This window comes from Platichthys flesus, chromosome 12 (assembly GCF_949316205.1).
Source record: "Platichthys flesus chromosome 12, fPlaFle2.1, whole genome shotgun sequence".
Lineage (NCBI taxonomy): Eukaryota > Metazoa > Chordata > Actinopteri > Pleuronectiformes > Pleuronectidae > Platichthys > Platichthys flesus.
This window is the reverse complement of record NC_084956.1, coordinates 23622603-23644477: the sequence shown is the minus strand read 5'-3', so window position 1 is coordinate 23644477 and position 21875 is coordinate 23622603. Positions and strand designations below refer to the sequence as shown.

At 56.4% G+C, this 21875-nt stretch overlaps 1 protein-coding gene and 2 long non-coding RNA genes across 3 annotated transcripts in view; 1 reads left to right on the top strand and 2 right to left on the bottom strand.

Moving 5' to 3' along the window:
- Positions 1-21875, top strand: part of LOC133966722 (B-cadherin-like) — a 57230-nt gene that overhangs the window by 6008 nt on the left and 29347 nt on the right. The window lies entirely within an intron of this gene.
- LOC133966725 (uncharacterized) lies at positions 5203-5664 on the bottom strand. Its single transcript, XR_009923977.1, has 3 exons — positions 5551-5664; positions 5388-5480; positions 5203-5296 (listed from the first exon to the last, which is right to left on the bottom strand). It is a non-coding gene; the product is annotated as an uncharacterized LOC133966725 (long non-coding RNA).
- LOC133966726 (uncharacterized) lies at positions 15250-15711 on the bottom strand. The gene is made up of 3 exons (XR_009923978.1): positions 15598-15711; positions 15435-15527; positions 15250-15343 (listed from the first exon to the last, which is right to left on the bottom strand). It is a non-coding gene; the product is annotated as an uncharacterized LOC133966726 (long non-coding RNA).

Here is a 21875-nt window from a genome sequence, read left to right as displayed (position 1 = left end):
ACAGGTGGAGGTGGAAGGACTCGAGGGAAGTGGAGCCTCGGGCGCAGCGGTAGACGGGCAGCACCACGCCGCCCCTGGTCACCTCCCCCCTCTTTGCGTAGAGCAGAACTCCCGGCGGATCCTGGATGCAGCGGAGATGGCGACGCTGCGTGCTCCAGATGTCCTCCATCATCGGGCGGTCGATGAGGGGGACACCCATGCCGTCAGTGACGTCCCACATGGTGTCCAGGAGCTCCTGGATGAGCCGCTCCGTCTCCTCCGCGCCCCTGGTGCGTCGGCGGCAGTGACGGGCCAGCTCTCTGGACGTGGGATCCAGGGGGGACTGCCTGGCCTCTTGCAGGCGTGTCACGTCCTCGGCGTCCCACTCAAAAATGGCAAACGACAGACGTGACATGAACAGCCCATACAGCGGGTGGCTGTCGGTGGTGACGCCCCTGGCGAAGCGACGCATCAGGTGCCAGATGTCCAGCCTCACCACCAGCTGATCCCACTCGCCGAACATCTGCGCCGTCTGAAGAGGAGGAGGAAGAAGAAGACGACATTAGTTTCGCTCGGATAAATCAAGCGGCCCGTCTGTGTGGTGGTTGATGTTGTCATCTTTACCTTGCAGCGTCCGGCGACGGAACAGCAGTCCCGGTCAACATACAGCACATGAGGTGGCTCCTTTCCAGACGCACTGTAGCGCCGCATCAGCCCGTCCGCCATGGCCAACAGCCCGTCCCCCTCGGACTCGGTGAGGACCGACATGAGCACCTGCCCGTGCTCGTTGCCCACGTTGGTGACCCATGCCGCCGTCCCGGCAGCGTCGCCAGCGAGCTTCTTGGTCATCTGAAAATGAGAACCGGAGAACGTCACGTCAAGTCTGTGTGTTTGCCACGTAAAATACTTATTTATTTCTTGATTTATTGCGCTTGCCTTCTTCGTGGAGTCCATCTTCAGGATGTCCCCAAAGATTGACGTGACCCTGGCTTTCGTCTCATCCAGGCGGCCGAGGGCCTCCTTGGCGTAGACAGATATCAGCCAGGGCACGCTGGGGACTGCTCTCAGGGGCGGCACCGTCACCTGCTGCGGAGCCACGCCGGGCAGCTGGAGCTGGTCCAGCACCGAAAGGTAGCGCAGGGTCCGCAGCAACCAGTCGCCGGTGTGCTGCTCCAGCAGCGCGGCACGGAGGCGGGAGGCGCTGTTGCCCAAAGTCCGGGCCTTCATCATGCCCACCACCCTCTTATCGCAAGACAACCTGCAAAGTCAGAAGGAGACTAGTGTCAGCTGACTGACACACACACACACACACACACACACACACATTAACATTGCAGCTTACTTGTATGTAAGCACAGCCGGAAACTGTGCCTGGTGAGCCAGGTCCAGCTGACTCATGATGCCTTGGCCCCAAGCTGCATACTTCCTCTTACAGCCGCCGCATTCCAGGTACTCCGTGCCCATGTGGTACCAGCCACCGAAGTCCAGAACGCGGCGGACCGTTTTGTAAAGGCCAGCGCCGGTCAGCTGCCGCTTGCAGTTTGGGCAGGACAGCTTGTAGGCCCACATCCTGTAGGGCGCCCACAGGAAAAACCGGTGCTGGAAGAAGGCCTGGGCAGAGGGGATCTGGGTGTACAGGCGCCGGGCTCCCGGTGGAGTCCACCAGAGGCGCAGCTCGCTGGTCAGGACAGGATGCTTGCCAGTGCCAGTGGTAAACAGAGCCCGGCCCAACCACTCATGCTGTTCCTCCGGCAGCGTCTTCCTCCAGCCCTTGGGCAGGAGCTGCGTGGACAAGCGCATGGCATATACAGATTAAACTCGAGCAGATGATATTGACAAATACACACAAGTCGTTCCCGCACTTTTACCTGTGCACCGGTGAGCAGCAGCGGGGGCTGATGAGGTGCATCGCCCGTGGGCTGGTGAACAGCAGGCACCTGTGGTCTTGCCAGGGTGGGTCCAGCTTGGGAAGCTGTCAAATACACACTCAAGTTGTCACACTGATATACATACATGCGCATATATATATATATATATATATAGTCAACATCAGGGTTGTCACAATAGTAACAATGAGGTTTAAGTCAAATACACTCACGCAGTGTGTCCACCTCCATGGCAGCCGCAAAGAGCTCATCATCGTCCGACAGCTCTATTATGTCATCCGCTGATGGCACGCCTTTGTTTCAGAGGAGGACAAAAGAATGTGATTATTAACATTTGAACACACTACGCATTAGCTATTGCGGGCAGGCAGGCAGCCAAGCAAGCAAGCAAGCAAAAAGGCAGGCAGGCAGGCAGGCAGGTAGGCAGGCAGCCAGGCAGGCAGGCAGGCAGGCAGGCAGGCAGGCAGGCAGGCAGGCAGCCAGGCAGCCAGGCAGGCAGGCAGGCAGGCAGGCAGGCAGGCAGGCAGGCAGGCAGGCAGGCAGGCAGGCAGCCAGGCCTTACTCGATGCAGGCTGCGACGCTCTCTGCTGAGCCGGGGGAGCAGCTGGAGGAGGGGCAGCAGCCGACGGCCCTGCTGCTGACCCTTCTTTTTCCCGGCCCAGTATGTACACCTGTACAGTGTGCATCCGCGACCCCATGCCGCACCGCTGGGTTTTAATCCACCGCTTGTAGCTGCAGGCGGGAAAAAAAAACAAAGTATCGTGTCAACACGCGTCAGCTAGCATCCTCAACTGCACCTGTGGCCGAAATACTTACGTTTTACACTCTGTGCTGGTGGACTCGTACAGGGCTTGGAGCGACATGCCGGCATGCGCACCGAACCCCACCAGCGTCCGGTCCATGGCCCTCACCGACACCAAGCCCTCGCGCATCCGACGAGACTCGATCAGCTGCACCATCTGTGGGAGCAGCCGGGCGTAGGAGGCGAGGGCGTCCTTGTTGGCAGCAAGAGGCGACTGGGAGCTGTCCCCGGCTTCCCTCTCCTGCATGTGGGACACAAGGATCCCACACGCGTAGCCCACATCATGGCTGAGGAGCCACTTGAAGGTTTGACCCCGGTACTGGCCAAACTGGAGCTGGCTCTCACTGAGCACCAGCTGCCAGCACTCAGGGTCTCCTTCAGCCTGGAGGATGCGGGCCTTGGCCTCCTCCCTCACCGCCTCTGGTCCCTTCACGGTGAAAGACGTGGTGGGCCTACGGCTCTGTTGGGCCACCTTAACAGCATCGTTTGAGGCCTTGAGCATCAGTGTGGTGGATGACGGCAGGAACCTGAAAACTGGACGGAAATCCATTCTGCAAAGACATTTAGCAGACAACCTGCAACGTTAGATGTGACAAAACAGTGACACACATAAAAGAATATGAATACAACCAGTCCATGGAGATAATATAGATATTTACAGTAGAAGGCGATTAATACGTAATTTGTGACAAGATACTTAAGAGCAGAGTACTTTTGTATTTAAAATAGTCTGTGAAGATTTGATTTAATCTTGACCCTTGACCTTTATTCATTTTTCTGTGCAGAACTTGATGTACAGTCATTTATTTAGGCTCTTTACCTGTGTATATACATCTTTTGCTGTTATAGTATACATAGGCCTAATGTGTGATGCTATTCACATGTGATGCATATTTTCTTGTTTTAATGGGGGGGGTTTGGTTTGTTTTTTAATGTTAAAAGTTCATCCAAATCGAGAAAAAGTATTTCCCTTTTTTTAAATACATGTATTATATTGTATTACATTTTCTGGCACCAGTGTTTTGTATTTTATTTGAATACATTTATTTGGCGGGGTATTTTGTGTCTTGTATGAAAAACATTTTGATGTATTTTTGCCCATTTCTGGATACAACACATATACTCCTGTACAGTTAGCAGAATTTACATGAGGCCGGGTTGATGTGAGCGTAGTGTACGGAGAGTTTTGACCGTGAAACACAACCCTTTCCCGGCGTAAAAGTACAGGGAGCCCGCGATCAAGCTAGCGGTCTGTACGGACATTTTTCACCGTGAAACACTCCCTCTACCTGGCGTAAAAGTACATGGAGCCCGCGATCAAGCTAGCGGTCTGTACGGACATTATTGCCCGTGAAAACCTCCCTCTACCCGGCGTAAAAGCACATGGAGCCCGCGATTAAGCTAGCGGTCTGTAAGGACATTATTGACCGTGGAAAAAATGACTTTTCGCGGTGAATTACGCCGGAATAAGGCGCCGACATTACAATGACCTTACTGTACATGCATTGTTTAACCGTGACACTCGACAGAAACAAGCAAACAGCAGAAAAAGAACACTAAACATGCACATTAGATGCTCACATCTCGCTTGGTAGTGTTGATCTTTATTCTCCCGTTTGATGTGTGTTTCTTGCGAAGTTCACCGGCAGAATGAACAGAGCCTTCGCGCTGACCCCATTCAACCTGAGCAGCAAGCCAATCAGCGTGCCGTTCTACAGTCACCGGCCAATCGGGCAAAACAAGAATTTGGCCATCTTCTGATTGGCTTACAAGTGTAGAACCCGAAAGGTGGGGGCTTGGAGGAGGTTTAGAATCGGAGCAGAGACCATCTGCCCCCACCAGGCGCAAAAGGTGCTGCCTAATCTTCGCGGTGTGCCCCTGCACAGCGAGAGCCTTTTCCGCCGTCTCGCCGAATTCAAAGTCATATTTCAAGAAAGATGACCGCAGGCTTTTTCTGTAGGTGCCGTCTTCGATCTGTATCAGATAAGGGGTCGGCAAATGGAACTCCACGTCAGATTTGGAAGTTCCGCGTCACGGTGGTCGTGGCCTGGCAGGTAAATGAGCCATGCGGACCCACGGGCCGGATGTAAACACTCTGCATCCCTCTCGTGGCGAGGTTAGAAACAGCATAAACAAAGAAATAAATGGAAGGAGATTATGAAGCCCTTATGTTCACCTCTGTGATGGGCGTTAATATGCAGCTTTTACACATGATATATATATATATTGTTATAGTTGTTACATGACATAAAGCTCCATTCCTTTCACAAAGAAATACAGGAAGGAGATATATATGAAGCCCTTATGTTCACCTCTGTGATGGGCGTTAATATGAAGCTGTAAACATTATATTGTATGTATATTTATTTATAGTAGTGTCAATAAATAAAGCTCATCTCCATCCTCATCACATTTAACACAGTCACCGATTCGATATGATGACAAATGCAACAAGACATGGGCAAGATGTGAAAGGAGCAGTCTGACAAGAGTGTAAAGAAATAAGTACTTTTATTTGTGAAACCAAAAACACACACACACACACACACACACACACACACACACACACACACACAGACACACAGACACACAGACACACAGGGCAGCTCCCTTGTCATTCTGTGTCCTCCTGAATAACAAGAAAAAAAGACATTCGGGTGTGAGAAACATGACGAAAACACACAGGCACGCAAAGTAAAAAGGACAACACTTTAACGTACCTCTTTGAACTCCCTCCCTCCCGCTGCTGCTCCTTCTCCTTCTCCTTCTCCCTCTCCTCGCAGCCTTCCCTCCCTCTGCTCCTTCTTTGTCTCCTGCGTAATGAGTGACAGTCAGTCACAGGACATGAAGAAAACACAGAAAGGGAAAAAGGCAAATACACACCTCCTTCTCCCTGGCCCGTTGACGCGCCAGCCAGAGGTCCACGCTTATGCCGTCCTGCATAGCGCAGTAGGACACCTTTCCTCGACGCAGGTTCAGCTGGCTGTGGCCGTAGTCTTTGAGAGGAGAATGCCCGCAGCGCTGGCAGGTCCGCACTTTATGCTGCTTACGCGGCTTTCTCTGTCCCTCCTCCTCCTCCTTCGGCCGCTCCATTGCCTTCTTCATCCTCCACAGGGTGGTGCGCGGGAGGGGCACATCGCCCCGTGAGTCCAGCCACTCCTGTGGAGTCTTCCCGCCAGGCCCTTCATTGCCAGCGCAGAAGAACTCCCCCCTGTAAAAAGCGTGGCCCGTGTCCAGGTGGCGGGATAGGCTGCAGGTGTCGCATTTATCAAGCTGCTGCTCCGGCTTGACGGTGACCCCGCTCAGGACCTTCCGGTCTTTCTTGGACCTCATCCTCCTCCTGTACACGGTGCAGCGAGTGGGAGGATTGCCTGTCTTTGCGGATGTCGAGGGCTCAGGGCTGGATGAAGACGAGGGGTTGTGGATGGAGGAAGTCGAGGGCTCAGGGCTGGATGAGGACGACGAGTCCGCCTCGGTCTTTATCAGCGCAGTGGGGAGCGTGTCGGGCGCCGTGCGTGGCATCGGGTCACTGACCTGTTGTCTCTTGGCCACCTCCTCTGCCCTTTTCTCCTCCAGCCACTCCTGAACCGAGCGGCCCTCCGCACGGGAGCAGAAATGCTGGGCTCTGTAGCGACTGTGGCCGTTTTCCCGGGTCTTTGGCCGGCCACAGCGCTTGCAGATAAACTGCGGCCGTGTTTTGCGGGTTTTTGTTGGAAGGCCCATCTCCTCTGCCCGCCGCTGCTTTTCATCTTGTTTTTTCCTGTACCAGGCGGTGGAACTGGGCACGGCAGCGGCGGCGGAGACGTGGCCGGCAGAGGTGGACGGCTCCGATGCCGCAGAGGGTGAAGACGGTGACCTTTCCATGCTGCATGGGAAGGACGAAGCAAAAGCAAAGTCAATTGAGTCTTTTTGTGCCCATTTCGCCTGAGACAAAGAAGCTGACTAATAATTGTAAACACACAATGTATACAGCGAGACGGACGGACAGAGAGACACTCACCTCGCGATCACAAGTTGTCGAATGCACTTTTTTGTTCCGTCGACCTGCTGTCTTTTATAGCTGTGCCGGCCCGCAGAGGTCACGCAGCTTCCTCTGGCCAATCGCAGCCTTCTTGGGTTGTGCTTTGATCGGCGAGAGCGTTTCCTCTCAGGAACTGCCCCCTGCGGTTAGCACCGACACCTGTGCCCAGGTTCTTTGGATCTGCAGCCCGTGGTTGGCTGGCTGGCTGGCGATCTGATAGGCCAGACAGTGTGTCTCATGTTGGAAACGGGGCCCCTGCGGTGAGCACTGACACCTACGGCCAGGTCGTTTGGACCAGCGGCTTGTGGTTGGCTGGCTGGCTGGCGATCTGATTGGCCAGACAGTGTGTCTCATGTTGGAAACGGGGCCCCTGCGGTGAGCACTGACACCTACGGCCAGGTCGTTTGGACCAGCGGCTTGTGGTTGGCTGGCTGGCTGGCGATCTGATTGGCCAGACAGTGTGTCTCATGTTGGAAACGGGGCCCCTGCGGTGAGCACTGACACCTACGGCCAGGTCGTTTGGACCAGCGGCTTGTGGTTGGTTGGTTGGTTGGTTGGTTGGTTGGCTGGGTGGGTGGGTGTCTTTCTGAGAGAGGAATAGACAAAGACAGACATTTGCATTTCAATGGGCTGACCTTTCCAAAGGTAATCACCAACTGCCTGTCCTTTGTGCTGCAATCGAGTGTATTTTTTGAAATAGCGACAGTGGCAATCTATGTACACTCTCTATTATTGCATTGATATTTCATACTCACAAACTGCACGCATTTTACCGCCCTCCCTGCTGGCCGGAGGGGGTCTGAGAAGCCAGGGCAGCTTCGGCGGCCTGCAGACACCAAGACGATCGACACGGTTAACAAGTGACAATGATGTGGGAAGAGTGTCGGGCACAGTGCATGCTATCGGGTCACTGACCTGTTGTCTCTGTGCCACCTCCTCTGCCCTTTTCTCCTCCAGCCAGTCCTCTACTGAGCGGCCCTCCGCACGGGAGCAGAAATGCTGGGATCTGTAGCGACTGTGGCCGTACTCCCGGGTCTTTGGCTGGCCACAGCGCTTACAGATAAAATGTTCCCTTTTCTTCCAGCTCTTCGTGGGAAGGCCCATCGCAGCTCGCCGCCGCTCCTGTTCCTCCCGGACCTTCCTCTGCCAGGCAGTGGTTTTGGGCACGGCAGAGGAGGTGGAGGCAACTGCGGTGTCTGCAGAGGTGGAGGGGATGGCGTGGGCTGTCGAAGTGGAGGCGATGGCGTGGGCCGCAGACGTGGAGGCGATGGCGTGGGCCGCAGACGTGGAGGCGATGGCGTGGGCCGCAGACGTGGAGGCGATGGCGTGGGCCGCAGACGTGGAGGCGATGGCGTGGGCCGCAGACGTGGAGGCGATGGCGTGGGCCGCAGACGTGGAGGCGATGGCGTGGGCCGCAGACGTGGAGGCGATGGCGTGGGCCGCAGACGTGGAGGCGATGGCGTGGGCCGCAGACGTGGAGGCGATGGCGTGGGCCGCAGACGTGGAGGCGATGGCGTGGGCCGCAGACGTGGAGGCGATGGCGTGGGCCGCAGACATGGAGGCGATGGCGTGGGCCGCAGACGTGGAGGCGACTGTGGAGGTGTGGGCTACAGAGGCCTGGGCTGTAACGGCGCGGATGCTGAACAGCGCCGGTTCCAGGGGCCCTCTGCGCGTGGCAGCCAGGCCAGAGGCGTCCTCTGTCTCAGAGACTGCCAGAGGCTGCACAGGCCTCAGAGGCTCCTGCAGAGGAGCCCTGGTCGGAGGAAGCCGCTCCGCCGCTGACAGCTGAGCAATGGGCCCCGGCACCACCTGGCGCACTTCTTCCGCCATCCTCTGCTTGGTCCTCTTGTGGTGCCTAATGGAAGTGAATTCAATGATATTGATTATGAGCATCTTCCTTCCAGTAGGCACATTCTACACGTCGCACGCAAATGGCACTCTCTCTCACCACCGCATAAGGGTCCGCTGGTTAACCTCCAGGAGTTGGACCGGGGCAGCTTTTGACAGCCCCCGAGTGTTGAAAAAGTTGTCCTTGATCTGCCTGTAGTCATTCCTGACGGCCGCCCAGCGGTTCACCCGGACCCCGGCGATGATATGGCCCTCCTGGTGAATGCCACACAGCTCCAGGAAGACAGCCTCCAGCAACCTGCTGGCATCAGGAGACTGTGCAGCACCCGCGCCCAGCCCGACATACAAACTGCACACGCAGATAGATAGATAGATAGATAGATAGATAGAGAGACAGAGACCATGGTCACATAATCCAAAACACGACGAAAATGCATATGAATATGATCCAAACAGTAGAAAGACAATGTACCGAGTCATGCTGTCCACGCCGGGCGTGATGCTTTTTGCCGCCCTGCGGCTTCTGAAGCGGCCCTTGGTCAGCCGCTGCTGGTGCCGCGGGGGGAAGGAGATAGGGGCCTTGTCCCTGTCTGACAGCTTCTGCCAGAGAGCCCCTATCTGCCTCACCTGCGCCGGCCTGACGTACGGGCGGTCACGCAGCGCAACCAAGGCCTGGGCCAGACGTACGGCGTGCTGGTACCCGCCGTGTCCGTCTGGACCGGGTACATCCTGCAACAGACAGAGGAAAGCAAGCGCAGAGGTTAAGCATTTAATAGCCGCGGCAAAAGGCCCCTCCCTCCCTCCCTCCCTCCCTCCCTCCCTCCCTCCCTCCGCCGCACAACTCAACGAGGCTTACCTCCTCCTCCTCCGCGGGCGGAAGATGGCGCAAAAGGGCCTTAATCCCGGGCAGCTCCTCCTCAAAGCCCTCATCCTCCGGCTCCTCCTCCTCCTCCTCGTCGTCCCACTCCTCTTCCATCCCGTCGCCCTCCTCGTGATCGCGGGCCATTTCCCGCTGCAGAGCGCCGTTGCCTGTCTGGGAGTAGAGGTACTCCACCCCGATGAGCTCCCCTGAGTTAAAGAGGACAAAGAGATATATGGTTAGTACCCCGCAAATAAGCATCAGAGCATTACACCCATGTTATGTACGCAGGTGTTTACCTGTGTACTCCCCAGGCTGCGTGTAGTTCTCCACCAGCGTCTGCCCCATGTATTTTTGGCTCAGCCTGTTGACGCTTCTCAGCAGCTGAGCACTGTAGCAGCGCTTGTTAGAGAGCTTGGCACCGCCGACCACCGCAGCTCGGGCGCGGTCCTCGTTCCACCTCACCAGGCCCTCCAGCAGGTACACCTGGAAGTGGAGGGCGTTGGCAGACGTGCCTGCGAGGGGAGAGACAGAGGAGGGAGAAGGACGTGACGTCAGTCAGTCAGTCAGTCAGTCTGTCTGTATGAACACACTGGCTCATCCTGACACAGGCACACACAGAGTCACACACACTCACCCGGAATGAACTGGCACAGGTGGAGGTGGAAGGACTCGAGGGAAGTGGAGCCTCGGGCGCAGCGGTAGACGGGCAGCACCACGCCGCCCCTGGTCACCTCCCCCCTCTTTGCGTAGAGCAGAACTCCCGGCGGATCCTGGATGCAGCGGAGATGGCGACGCTGCGTGCTCCAGATGTCCTCCATCATCGGGCGGTCGATGAGGGGGACACCCATGCCGTCAGTGACGTCCCACATGGTGTCCAGGAGCTCCTGGATGAGCCGCTCCGTCTCCTCCGCGCCCCTGGTGCGTCGGCGGCAGTGACGGGCCAGCTCTCTGGACGTGGGATCCAGGGGGGACTGCCTGGCCTCTTGCAGGCGTGTCACGTCCTCGGCGTCCCACTCAAAAATGGCAAACGACAGACGTGACATGAACAGCCCATACAGCGGGTGGCTGTCGGTGGTGACGCCCCTGGCGAAGCGACGCATCAGGTGCCAGATGTCCAGCCTCACCACCAGCTGATCCCACTCGCCGAACATCTGCGCCGTCTGAAGAGGAGGAGGAAGAAGAAGACGACATTAGTTTCGCTCGGATAAATCAAGCGGCCCGTCTGTGTGGTGGTTGATGTTGTCATCTTTACCTTGCAGCGTCCGGCGACGGAACAGCAGTCCCGGTCAACATACAGCACATGAGGTGGCTCCTTTCCAGACGCACTGTAGCGCCGCATCAGCCCGTCCGCCATGGCCAACAGCCCGTCCCCCTCGGACTCGGTGAGGACCGACATGAGCACCTGCCCGTGCTCGTTGCCCACGTTGGTGACCCATGCCGCCGTCCCGGCAGCGTCGCCAGCGAGCTTCTTGGTCATCTGAAAATGAGAACCGGAGAACGTCACGTCAAGTCTGTGTGTTTGCCACGTAAAATACTTATTTATTTCTTGATTTATTGCGCTTGCCTTCTTCGTGGAGTCCATCTTCAGGATGTCCCCAAAGATTGACGTGACCCTGGCTTTCGTCTCATCCAGGCGGCCGAGGGCCTCCTTGGCGTAGACAGATATCAGCCAGGGCACGCTGGGGACTGCTCTCAGGGGCGGCACCGTCACCTGCTGCGGAGCCACGCCGGGCAGCTGGAGCTGGTCCAGCACCGAAAGGTAGCGCAGGGTCCGCAGCAACCAGTCGCCGGTGTGCTGCTCCAGCAGCGCGGCACGGAGGCGGGAGGCGCTGTTGCCCAAAGTCCGGGCCTTCATCATGCCCACCACCCTCTTATCGCAAGACAACCTGCAAAGTCAGAAGGAGACTAGTGTCAGCTGACTGACACACACACACACACACACACACACACACATTAACATTGCAGCTTACTTGTATGTAAGCACAGCCGGAAACTGTGCCTGGTGAGCCAGGTCCAGCTGACTCATGATGCCTTGGCCCCAAGCTGCATACTTCCTCTTACAGCCGCCGCATTCCAGGTACTCCGTGCCCATGTGGTACCAGCCACCGAAGTCCAGAACGCGGCGGACCGTTTTGTAAAGGCCAGCGCCGGTCAGCTGCCGCTTGCAGTTTGGGCAGGACAGCTTGTAGGCCCACATCCTGTAGGGCGCCCACAGGAAAAACCGGTGCTGGAAGAAGGCCTGGGCAGAGGGGATCTGGGTGTACAGGCGCCGGGCTCCCGGTGGAGTCCACCAGAGGCGCAGCTCGCTGGTCAGGACAGGATGCTTGCCAGTGCCAGTGGTAAACAGAGCCCGGCCCAACCACTCATGCTGTTCCTCCGGCAGCGTCTTCCTCCAGCCCTTGGGCAGGAGCTGCGTGGACAAGCGCATGGCATATACAGATTAAACTCGAGCAGATGATATTGACAAATACACACAAGTCGTTCCCGCACTTTTACCTGTGCACCGGTGAGCAGCAGCGGGGGCTGATGAGGTGCATCGCCCGTGGGCTGGTGAACAGCAGGCACCTGTGGTCTTGCCAGGGTGGGTCCAGCTTGGGAAGCTGTCAAATACACACTCAAGTTGTCACACTGATATACATACATGCGCATATATATATATATATATATATAGTCAACATCAGGGTTGTCACAATAGTAACAATGAGGTTTAAGTCAAATACACTCACGCAGTGTGTCCACCTCCATGGCAGCCGCAAAGAGCTCATCATCGTCCGACAGCTCTATTATGTCATCCGCTGATGGCACGCCTTTGTTTCAGAGGAGGACAAAAGAATGTGATTATTAACATTTGAACACACTACGCATTAGCTATTGCGGGCAGGCAGGCAGCCAAGCAAGCAAGCAAGCAAAAAGGCAGGCAGGCAGGCAGGCAGGTAGGCAGGCAGCCAGGCAGGCAGGCAGGCAGGCAGGCAGGCAGGCAGGCAGGCAGGCAGCCAGGCAGCCAGGCAGGCAGGCAGGCAGGCAGGCAGGCAGGCAGGCAGGCAGGCAGGCAGGCAGGCAGGCAGCCAGGCCTTACTCGATGCAGGCTGCGACGCTCTCTGCTGAGCCGGGGGAGCAGCTGGAGGAGGGGCAGCAGCCGACGGCCCTGCTGCTGACCCTTCTTTTTCCCGGCCCAGTATGTACACCTGTACAGTGTGCATCCGCGACCCCATGCCGCACCGCTGGGTTTTAATCCACCGCTTGTAGCTGCAGGCGGGAAAAAAAAACAAAGTATCGTGTCAACACGCGTCAGCTAGCATCCTCAACTGCACCTGTGGCCGAAATACTTACGTTTTACACTCTGTGCTGGTGGACTCGTACAGGGCTTGGAGCGACATGCCGGCATGCGCACCGAACCCCACCAGCGTCCGGTCCATGGCCCTCACCGACACCAAGCCCTCGCGCATCCGACGAGACTCGATCAGCTGCACCATCTGTGGGAGCAGCCGGGCGTAGGAGGCGAGGGCGTCCTTGTTGGCAGCAAGAGGCGACTGGGAGCTGTCCCCGGCTTCCCTCTCCTGCATGTGGGACACAAGGATCCCACACGCGTAGCCCACATCATGGCTGAGGAGCCACTTGAAGGTTTGACCCCGGTACTGGCCAAACTGGAGCTGGCTCTCACTGAGCACCAGCTGCCAGCACTCAGGGTCTCCTTCAGCCTGGAGGATGCGGGCCTTGGCCTCCTCCCTCACCGCCTCTGGTCCCTTCACGGTGAAAGACGTGGTGGGCCTACGGCTCTGTTGGGCCACCTTAACAGCATCGTTTGAGGCCTTGAGCATCAGTGTGGTGGATGACGGCAGGAACCTGAAAACTGGACGGAAATCCATTCTGCAAAGACATTTAGCAGACAACCTGCAACGTTAGATGTGACAAAACAGTGACACACATAAAAGAATATGAATACAACCAGTCCATGGAGATAATATAGATATTTACAGTAGAAGGCGATTAATACGTAATTTGTGACAAGATACTTAAGAGCAGAGTACTTTTGTATTTAAAATAGTCTGTGAAGATTTGATTTAATCTTGACCCTTGACCTTTATTCATTTTTCTGTGCAGAACTTGATGTACAGTCATTTATTTAGGCTCTTTACCTGTGTATATACATCTTTTGCTGTTATAGTATACATAGGCCTAATGTGTGATGCTATTCACATGTGATGCATATTTTCTTGTTTTAATGGGGGGGGTTTGGTTTGTTTTTTAATGTTAAAAGTTCATCCAAATCGAGAAAAAGTATTTCCCTTTTTTTAAATACATGTATTATATTGTATTACATTTTCTGGCACCAGTGTTTTGTATTTTATTTGAATACATTTATTTGGCGGGGTATTTTGTGTCTTGTATGAAAAACATTTTGATGTATTTTTGCCCATTTCTGGATACAACACATATACTCCTGTACAGTTAGCAGAATTTACATGAGGCCGGGTTGATGTGAGCGTAGTGTACGGAGAGTTTTGACCGTGAAACACAACCCTTTCCCGGCGTAAAAGTACAGGGAGCCCGCGATCAAGCTAGCGGTCTGTACGGACATTTTTCACCGTGAAACACTCCCTCTACCTGGCGTAAAAGTACATGGAGCCCGCGATCAAGCTAGCGGTCTGTACGGACATTATTGCCCGTGAAAACCTCCCTCTACCCGGCGTAAAAGCACATGGAGCCCGCGATTAAGCTAGCGGTCTGTAAGGACATTATTGACCGTGGAAAAAATGACTTTTCGCGGTGAATTACGCCGGAATAAGGCGCCGACATTACAATGACCTTACTGTACATGCATTGTTTAACCGTGACACTCGACAGAAACAAGCAAACAGCAGAAAAAGAACACTAAACATGCACATTAGATGCTCACATCTCGCTTGGTAGTGTTGATCTTTATTCTCCCGTTTGATGTGTGTTTCTTGCGAAGTTCACCGGCAGAATGAACAGAGCCTTCGCGCTGACCCCATTCAACCTGAGCAGCAAGCCAATCAGCGTGCCGTTCTACAGTCACCGGCCAATCGGGCAAAACAAGAATTTGGCCATCTTCTGATTGGCTTACAAGTGTAGAACCCGAAAGGTGGGGGCTTGGAGGAGGTTTAGAATCGGAGCAGAGACCATCTGCCCCCACCAGGCGCAAAAGGTGCTGCCTAATCTTCGCGGTGTGCCCCTGCACAGCGAGAGCCTTTTCCGCCGTCTCGCCGAATTCAAAGTCATATTTCAAGAAAGATGACCGCAGGCTTTTTCTGTAGGTGCCGTCTTCGATCTGTATCAGATAAGGGGTCGGCAAATGGAACTCCACGTCAGATTTGGAAGTTCCGCGTCACGGTGGTCGTGGCCTGGCAGGTAAATGAGCCATGCGGACCCACGGGCCGGATGTAAACACTCTGCATCCCTCTCGTGGCGAGGTTAGAAACAGCATAAACAAAGAAATAAATGGAAGGAGATTATGAAGCCCTTATGTTCACCTCTGTGATGGGCGTTAATATGCAGCTTTTACACATGATATATATATATATTGTTATAGTTGTTACATGACATAAAGCTCCATTCCTTTCACAAAGAAATACAGGAAGGAGATATATATGAAGCCCTTATGTTCACCTCTGTGATGGGCGTTAATATGAAGCTGTAAACATTATATTGTATGTATATTTATTTATAGTAGTGTCAATAAATAAAGCTCATCTCCATCCTCATCACATTTAACACAGTCACCGATTCGATATGATGACAAATGCAACAAGACATGGGCAAGATGTGAAAGGAGCAGTCTGACAAGAGTGTAAAGAAATAAGTACTTTTATTTGTGAAACCAAAAACACACACACACACACACACACACACACACACACACACACACACACAGACACACAGACACACAGACACACAGGGCAGCTCCCTTGTCATTCTGTGTCCTCCTGAATAACAAGAAAAAAAGACATTCGGGTGTGAGAAACATGACGAAAACACACAGGCACGCAAAGTAAAAAGGACAACACTTTAACGTACCTCTTTGAACTCCCTCCCTCCCGCTGCTGCTCCTTCTCCTTCTCCTTCTCCCTCTCCTCGCAGCCTTCCCTCCCTCTGCTCCTTCTTTGTCTCCTGCGTAATGAGTGACAGTCAGTCACAGGACATGAAGAAAACACAGAAAGGGAAAAAGGCAAATACACACCTCCTTCTCCCTGGCCCGTTGACGCGCCAGCCAGAGGTCCACGCTTATGCCGTCCTGCATAGCGCAGTAGGACACCTTTCCTCGACGCAGGTTCAGCTGGCTGTGGCCGTAGTCTTTGAGAGGAGAATGCCCGCAGCGCTGGCAGGTCCGCACTTTATGCTGCTTACGCGGCTTTCTCTGTCCCTCCTCCTCCTCCTTCGGCCGCTCCATTGCCTTCTTCATCCTCCACAGGGTGGTGCGCGGGAGGGGCACATCGCCCCGTGAGTCCAGCCACTCCTGTGGAGTCTTCCCGCCAGGCCCTTCATTGCCAGCGCAGAAGAACTCCCCCCTGTAAAAAGCGTGGCCCGTGTCCAGGTGGCGGGATAGGCTGCAGGTGTCGCATTTATCAAGCTGCTGCTCCGGCTTGACGGTGACCCCGCTCAGGACCTTCCGGTCTTTCTTGGACCTCATCCTCCTCCTGTACACGGTGCAGCGAGTGGGAGGATTGCCTGTCTTTGCGGATGTCGAGGGCTCAGGGCTGGATGAAGACGAGGGGTTGTGGATGGAGGAAGTCGAGGGCTCAGGGCTGGATGAGGACGACGAGTCCGCCTCGGTCTTTATCAGCGCAGTGGGGAGCGTGTCGGGCGCCGTGCGTGGCATCGGGTCACTGACCTGTTGTCTCTTGGCCACCTCCTCTGCCCTTTTCTCCTCCAGCCACTCCTGAACCGAGCGGCCCTCCGCACGGGAGCAGAAATGCTGGGCTCTGTAGCGACTGTGGCCGTTTTCCCGGGTCTTTGGCCGGCCACAGCGCTTGCAGATAAACTGCGGCCGTGTTTTGCGGGTTTTTGTTGGAAGGCCCATCTCCTCTGCCCGCCGCTGCTTTTCATCTTGTTTTTTCCTGTACCAGGCGGTGGAACTGGGCACGGCAGCGGCGGCGGAGACGTGGCCGGCAGAGGTGGACGGCTCCGATGCCGCAGAGGGTGAAGACGGTGACCTTTCCATGCTGCATGGGAAGGACGAAGCAAAAGCAAAGTCAATTGAGTCTTTTTGTGCCCATTTCGCCTGAGACAAAGAAGCTGACTAATAATTGTAAACACACAATGTATACAGCGAGACGGACGGACAGAGAGACACTCACCTCGCGATCACAAGTTGTCGAATGCACTTTTTTGTTCCGTCGACCTGCTGTCTTTTATAGCTGTGCCGGCCCGCAGAGGTCACGCAGCTTCCTCTGGCCAATCGCAGCCTTCTTGGGTTGTGCTTTGATCGGCGAGAGCGTTTCCTCTCAGGAACTGCCCCCTGCGGTTAGCACCGACACCTGTGCCCAGGTTCTTTGGATCTGCAGCCCGTGGTTGGCTGGCTGGCTGGCGATCTGATAGGCCAGACAGTGTGTCTCATGTTGGAAACGGGGCCCCTGCGGTGAGCACTGACACCTACGGCCAGGTCGTTTGGACCAGCGGCTTGTGGTTGGCTGGCTGGCTGGCGATCTGATTGGCCAGACAGTGTGTCTCATGTTGGAAACGGGGCCCCTGCGGTGAGCACTGACACCTACGGCCAGGTCGTTTGGACCAGCGGCTTGTGGTTGGCTGGCTGGCTGGCGATCTGATTGGCCAGACAGTGTGTCTCATGTTGGAAACGGGGCCCCTGCGGTGAGCACTGACACCTACGGCCAGGTCGTTTGGACCAGCGGCTTGTGGTTGGTTGGTTGGTTGGTTGGTTGGTTGGCTGGGTGGGTGGGTGTCTTTCTGAGAGAGGAATAGACAAAGACAGACATTTGCATTTCAATGGGCTGACCTTTCCAAAGGTAATCACCAACTGCCTGTCCTTTGTGCTGCAATCGAGTGTATTTTTTGAAATAGCGACAGTGGCAATCTATGTACACTCTCTATTATTGCATTGATATTTCATACTCACAAACTGCACGCATTTTACCGCCCTCCCTGCTGGCCGGAGGGGGTCTGAGAAGCCAGGGCAGCTTCGGCGGCCTGCAGACACCAAGACGATCGACACGGTTAACAAGTGACAATGATGTGGGAAGAGTGTCGGGCACAGTGCATGCTATCGGGTCACTGACCTGTTGTCTCTGTGCCACCTCCTCTGCCCTTTTCTCCTCCAGCCAGTCCTCTACTGAGCGGCCCTCCGCACGGGAGCAGAAATGCTGGGATCTGTAGCGACTGTGGCCGTACTCCCGGGTCTTTGGCTGGCCACAGCGCTTACAGATAAAATGTTCCCTTTTCTTCCAGCTCTTCGTGGGAAGGCCCATCGCAGCTCGCCGCCGCTCCTGTTCCTCCCGGACCTTCCTCTGCCAGGCAGTGGTTTTGGGCACGGCAGAGGAGGTGGAGGCAACTGCGGTGTCTGCAGAGGTGGAGGGGATGGCGTGGGCTGTCGAAGTGGAGGCGATGGCGTGGGCCGCAGACGTGGAGGCGATGGCGTGGGCCGCAGACGTGGAGGCGATGGCGTGGGCCGCAGACGTGGAGGCGATGGCGTGGGCCGCAGACGTGGAGGCGATGGCGTGGGCCGCAGACGTGGAGGCGATGGCGTGGGCCGCAGACGTGGAGGCGATGGCGTGGGCCGCAGACGTGGAGGCGATGGCGTGGGCCGCAGACGTGGAGGCGATGGCGTGGGCCGCAGACGTGGAGGCGATGGCGTGGGCCGCAGACGTGGAGGCGATGGCGTGGGCCGCAGACGTGGAGGCGATGGCGTGGGCCGCAGACATGGAGGCGATGGCGTGGGCCGCAGACGTGGAGGCGACTGTGGAGGTGTGGGCTACAGAGGCCTGGGCTGTAACGGCGCGGATGCTGAACAGCGCCGGTTCCAGGGGCCCTCTGCGCGTGGCAGCCAGGCCAGAGGCGTCCTCTGTCTCAGAGACTGCCAGAGGCTGCACAGGCCTCAGAGGCTCCTGCAGAGGAGCCCTGGTCGGAGGAAGCCGCTCCGCCGCTGACAGCTGAGCAATGGGCCCCGGCACCACCTGGCGCACTTCTTCCGCCATCCTCTGCTTGGTCCTCTTGTGGTGCCTAATGGAAGTGAATTCAATGATATTGATTATGAGCATCTTCCTTCCAGTAGGCACATTCTACACGTCGCACGCAAATGGCACTCTCTCTCACCACCGCATAAGGGTCCGCTGGTTAACCTCCAGGAGTTGGACCGGGGCAGCTTTTGACAGCCCCCGAGTGTTGAAAAAGTTGTCCTTGATCTGCCTGTAGTCATTCCTGACGGCCGCCCAGCGGTTCACCCGGACCCCGGCGATGATATGGCCCTCCTGGTGAATGCCACACAGCTCCAGGAAGACAGCCTCCAGCAACCTGCTGGCATCAGGAGACTGTGCAGCACCCGCGCCCAGCCCGACATACAAACTGCACACGCAGATAGATAGATAGATAGATAGATAGATAGAGAGACAGAGACCATGGTCACATAATCCAAAACACGACGAAAATGCATATGAATATGATCCAAACAGTAGAAAGACAATGTACCGAGTCATGCTGTCCACGCCGGGCGTGATGCTTTTTGCCGCCCTGCGGCTTCTGAAGCGGCCCTTGGTCAGCCGCTGCTGGTGCCGCGGGGGGAAGGAGATAGGGGCCTTGTCCCTGTCTGACAGCTTCTGCCAGAGAGCCCCTATCTGCCTCACCTGCGCCGGCCTGACGTACGGGCGGTCACGCAGCGCAACCAAGGCCTGGGCCAGACGTACGGCGTGCTGGTACCCGCCGTGTCCGTCTGGACCGGGTACATCCTGCAACAGACAGAGGAAAGCAAGCGCAGAGGTTAAGCATTTAATAGCCGCGGCAAAAGGCCCCTCCCTCCCTCCCTCCCTCCCTCCCTCCCTCCCTCCCTCCGCCGCACAACTCAACGAGGCTTACCTCCTCCTCCTCCGCGGGCGGAAGATGGCGCAAAAGGGCCTTAATCCCGGGCAGCTCCTCCTCAAAGCCCTCATCCTCCGGCTCCTCCTCCTCCTCCTCGTCGTCCCACTCCTCTTCCATCCCGTCGCCCTCCTCGTGATCGCGGGCCATTTCCCGCTGCAGAGCGCCGTTGCCTGTCTGGGAGTAGAGGTACTCCACCCCGATGAGCTCCCCTGAGTTAAAGAGGACAAAGAGATATATGGTTAGTACCCCGCAAATAAGCATCAGAGCATTACACCCATGTTATGTACGCAGGTGTTTACCTGTGTACTCCCCAGGCTGCGTGTAGTTCTCCACCAGCGTCTGCCCCATGTATTTTTGGCTCAGCCTGTTGACGCTTCTCAGCAGCTGAGCACTGTAGCAGCGCTTGTTAGAGAGCTTGGCACCGCCGACCACCGCAGCTCGGGCGCGGTCCTCGTTCCACCTCACCAGGCCCTCCAGCAGGTACACCTGGAAGTGGAGGGCGTTGGCAGACGTGCCTGCGAGGGGAGAGACAGAGGAGGGAGAAGGACGTGACGTCAGTCAGTCAGTCAGTCAGTCTGTCTGTATGAACACACTGGCTCATCCTGACACAGGCACACACAGAGTCACACACACTCACCCGGAATGAACTGGCACAGGTGGAGGTGGAAGGACTCGAGGGAAGTGGAGCCTCGGGCGCAGCGGTAGACGGGCAGCACCACGCCGCCCCTGGTCACCTCCCCCCTCTTTGCGTAGAGCAGAACTCCCGGCGGATCCTGGATGCAGCGGAGATGGCGACGCTGCGTGCTCCAGATGTCCTCCATCATCGGGCGGTCGATGAGGGGGACACCCATGCCGTCAGTGACGTCCCACATGGTGTCCAGGAGCTCCTGGATGAGCCGCTCCGTCTCCTCCGCGCCCCTGGTGCGTCGGCGGCAGTGACGGGCCAGCTCTCTGGACGTGGGATCCAGGGGGGACTGCCTGGCCTCTTGCAGGCGTGTCACGTCCTCGGCGTCCCACTCAAAAATGGCAAACGACAGACGTGACATGAACAGCCCATACAGCGGGTGGCTGTCGGTGGTGACGCCCCTGGCGAAGCGACGCATCAGGTGCCAGATGTCCAGCCTCACCACCAGCTGATCCCACTCGCCGAACATCTGCGCCGTCTGAAGAGGAGGAGGAAGAAGAAGACGACATTAGTTTCGCTCGGATAAATCAAGCGGCCCGTCTGTGTGGTGGTTGATGTTGTCATCTTTACCTTGCAGCGTCCGGCGACGGAACAGCAGTCCCGGTCAACATACAGCACATGAGGTGGCTCCTTTCCAGACGCACTGTAGCGCCGCATCAGCCCGTCCGCCATGGCCAACAGCCCGTCCCCCTCGGACTCGGTGAGGACCGACATGAGCACCTGCCCGTGCTCGTTGCCCACGTTGGTGACCCATGCCGCCGTCCCGGCAGCGTCGCCAGCGAGCTTCTTGGTCATCTGAAAATGAGAACCGGAGAACGTCACGTCAAGTCTGTGTGTTTGCCACGTAAAATACTTATTTATTTCTTGATTTATTGCGCTTGCCTTCTTCGTGGAGTCCATCTTCAGGATGTCCCCAAAGATTGACGTGACCCTGGCTTTCGTCTCATCCAGGCGGCCGAGGGCCTCCTTGGCGTAGACAGATATCAGCCAGGGCACGCTGGGGACTGCTCTCAGGGGCGGCACCGTCACCTGCTGCGGAGCCACGCCGGGCAGCTGGAGCTGGTCCAGCACCGAAAGGTAGCGCAGGGTCCGCAGCAACCAGTCGCCGGTGTGCTGCTCCAGCAGCGCGGCACGGAGGCGGGAGGCGCTGTTGCCCAAAGTCCGGGCCTTCATCATGCCCACCACCCTCTTATCGCAAGACAACCTGCAAAGTCAGAAGGAGACTAGTGTCAGCTGACTGACACACACACACACACACACACACACACACATTAACATTGCAGCTTACTTGTATGTAAGCACAGCCGGAAACTGTGCCTGGTGAGCCAGGTCCAGCTGACTCATGATGCCTTGGCCCCAAGCTGCATACTTCCTCTTACAGCCGCCGCATTCCAGGTACTCCGTGCCCATGTGGTACCAGCCACCGAAGTCCAGAACGCGGCGGACCGTTTTGTAAAGGCCAGCGCCGGTCAGCTGCCGCTTGCAGTTTGGGCAGGACAGCTTGTAGGCCCACATCCTGTAGGGCGCCCACAGGAAAAACCGGTGCTGGAAGAAGGCCTGGGCAGAGGGGATCTGGGTGTACAGGCGCCGGGCTCCCGGTGGAGTCCACCAGAGGCGCAGCTCGCTGGTCAGGACAGGATGCTTGCCAGTGCCAGTGGTAAACAGAGCCCGGCCCAACCACTCATGCTGTTCCTCCGGCAGCGTCTTCCTCCAGCCCTTGGGCAGGAGCTGCGTGGACAAGCGCATGG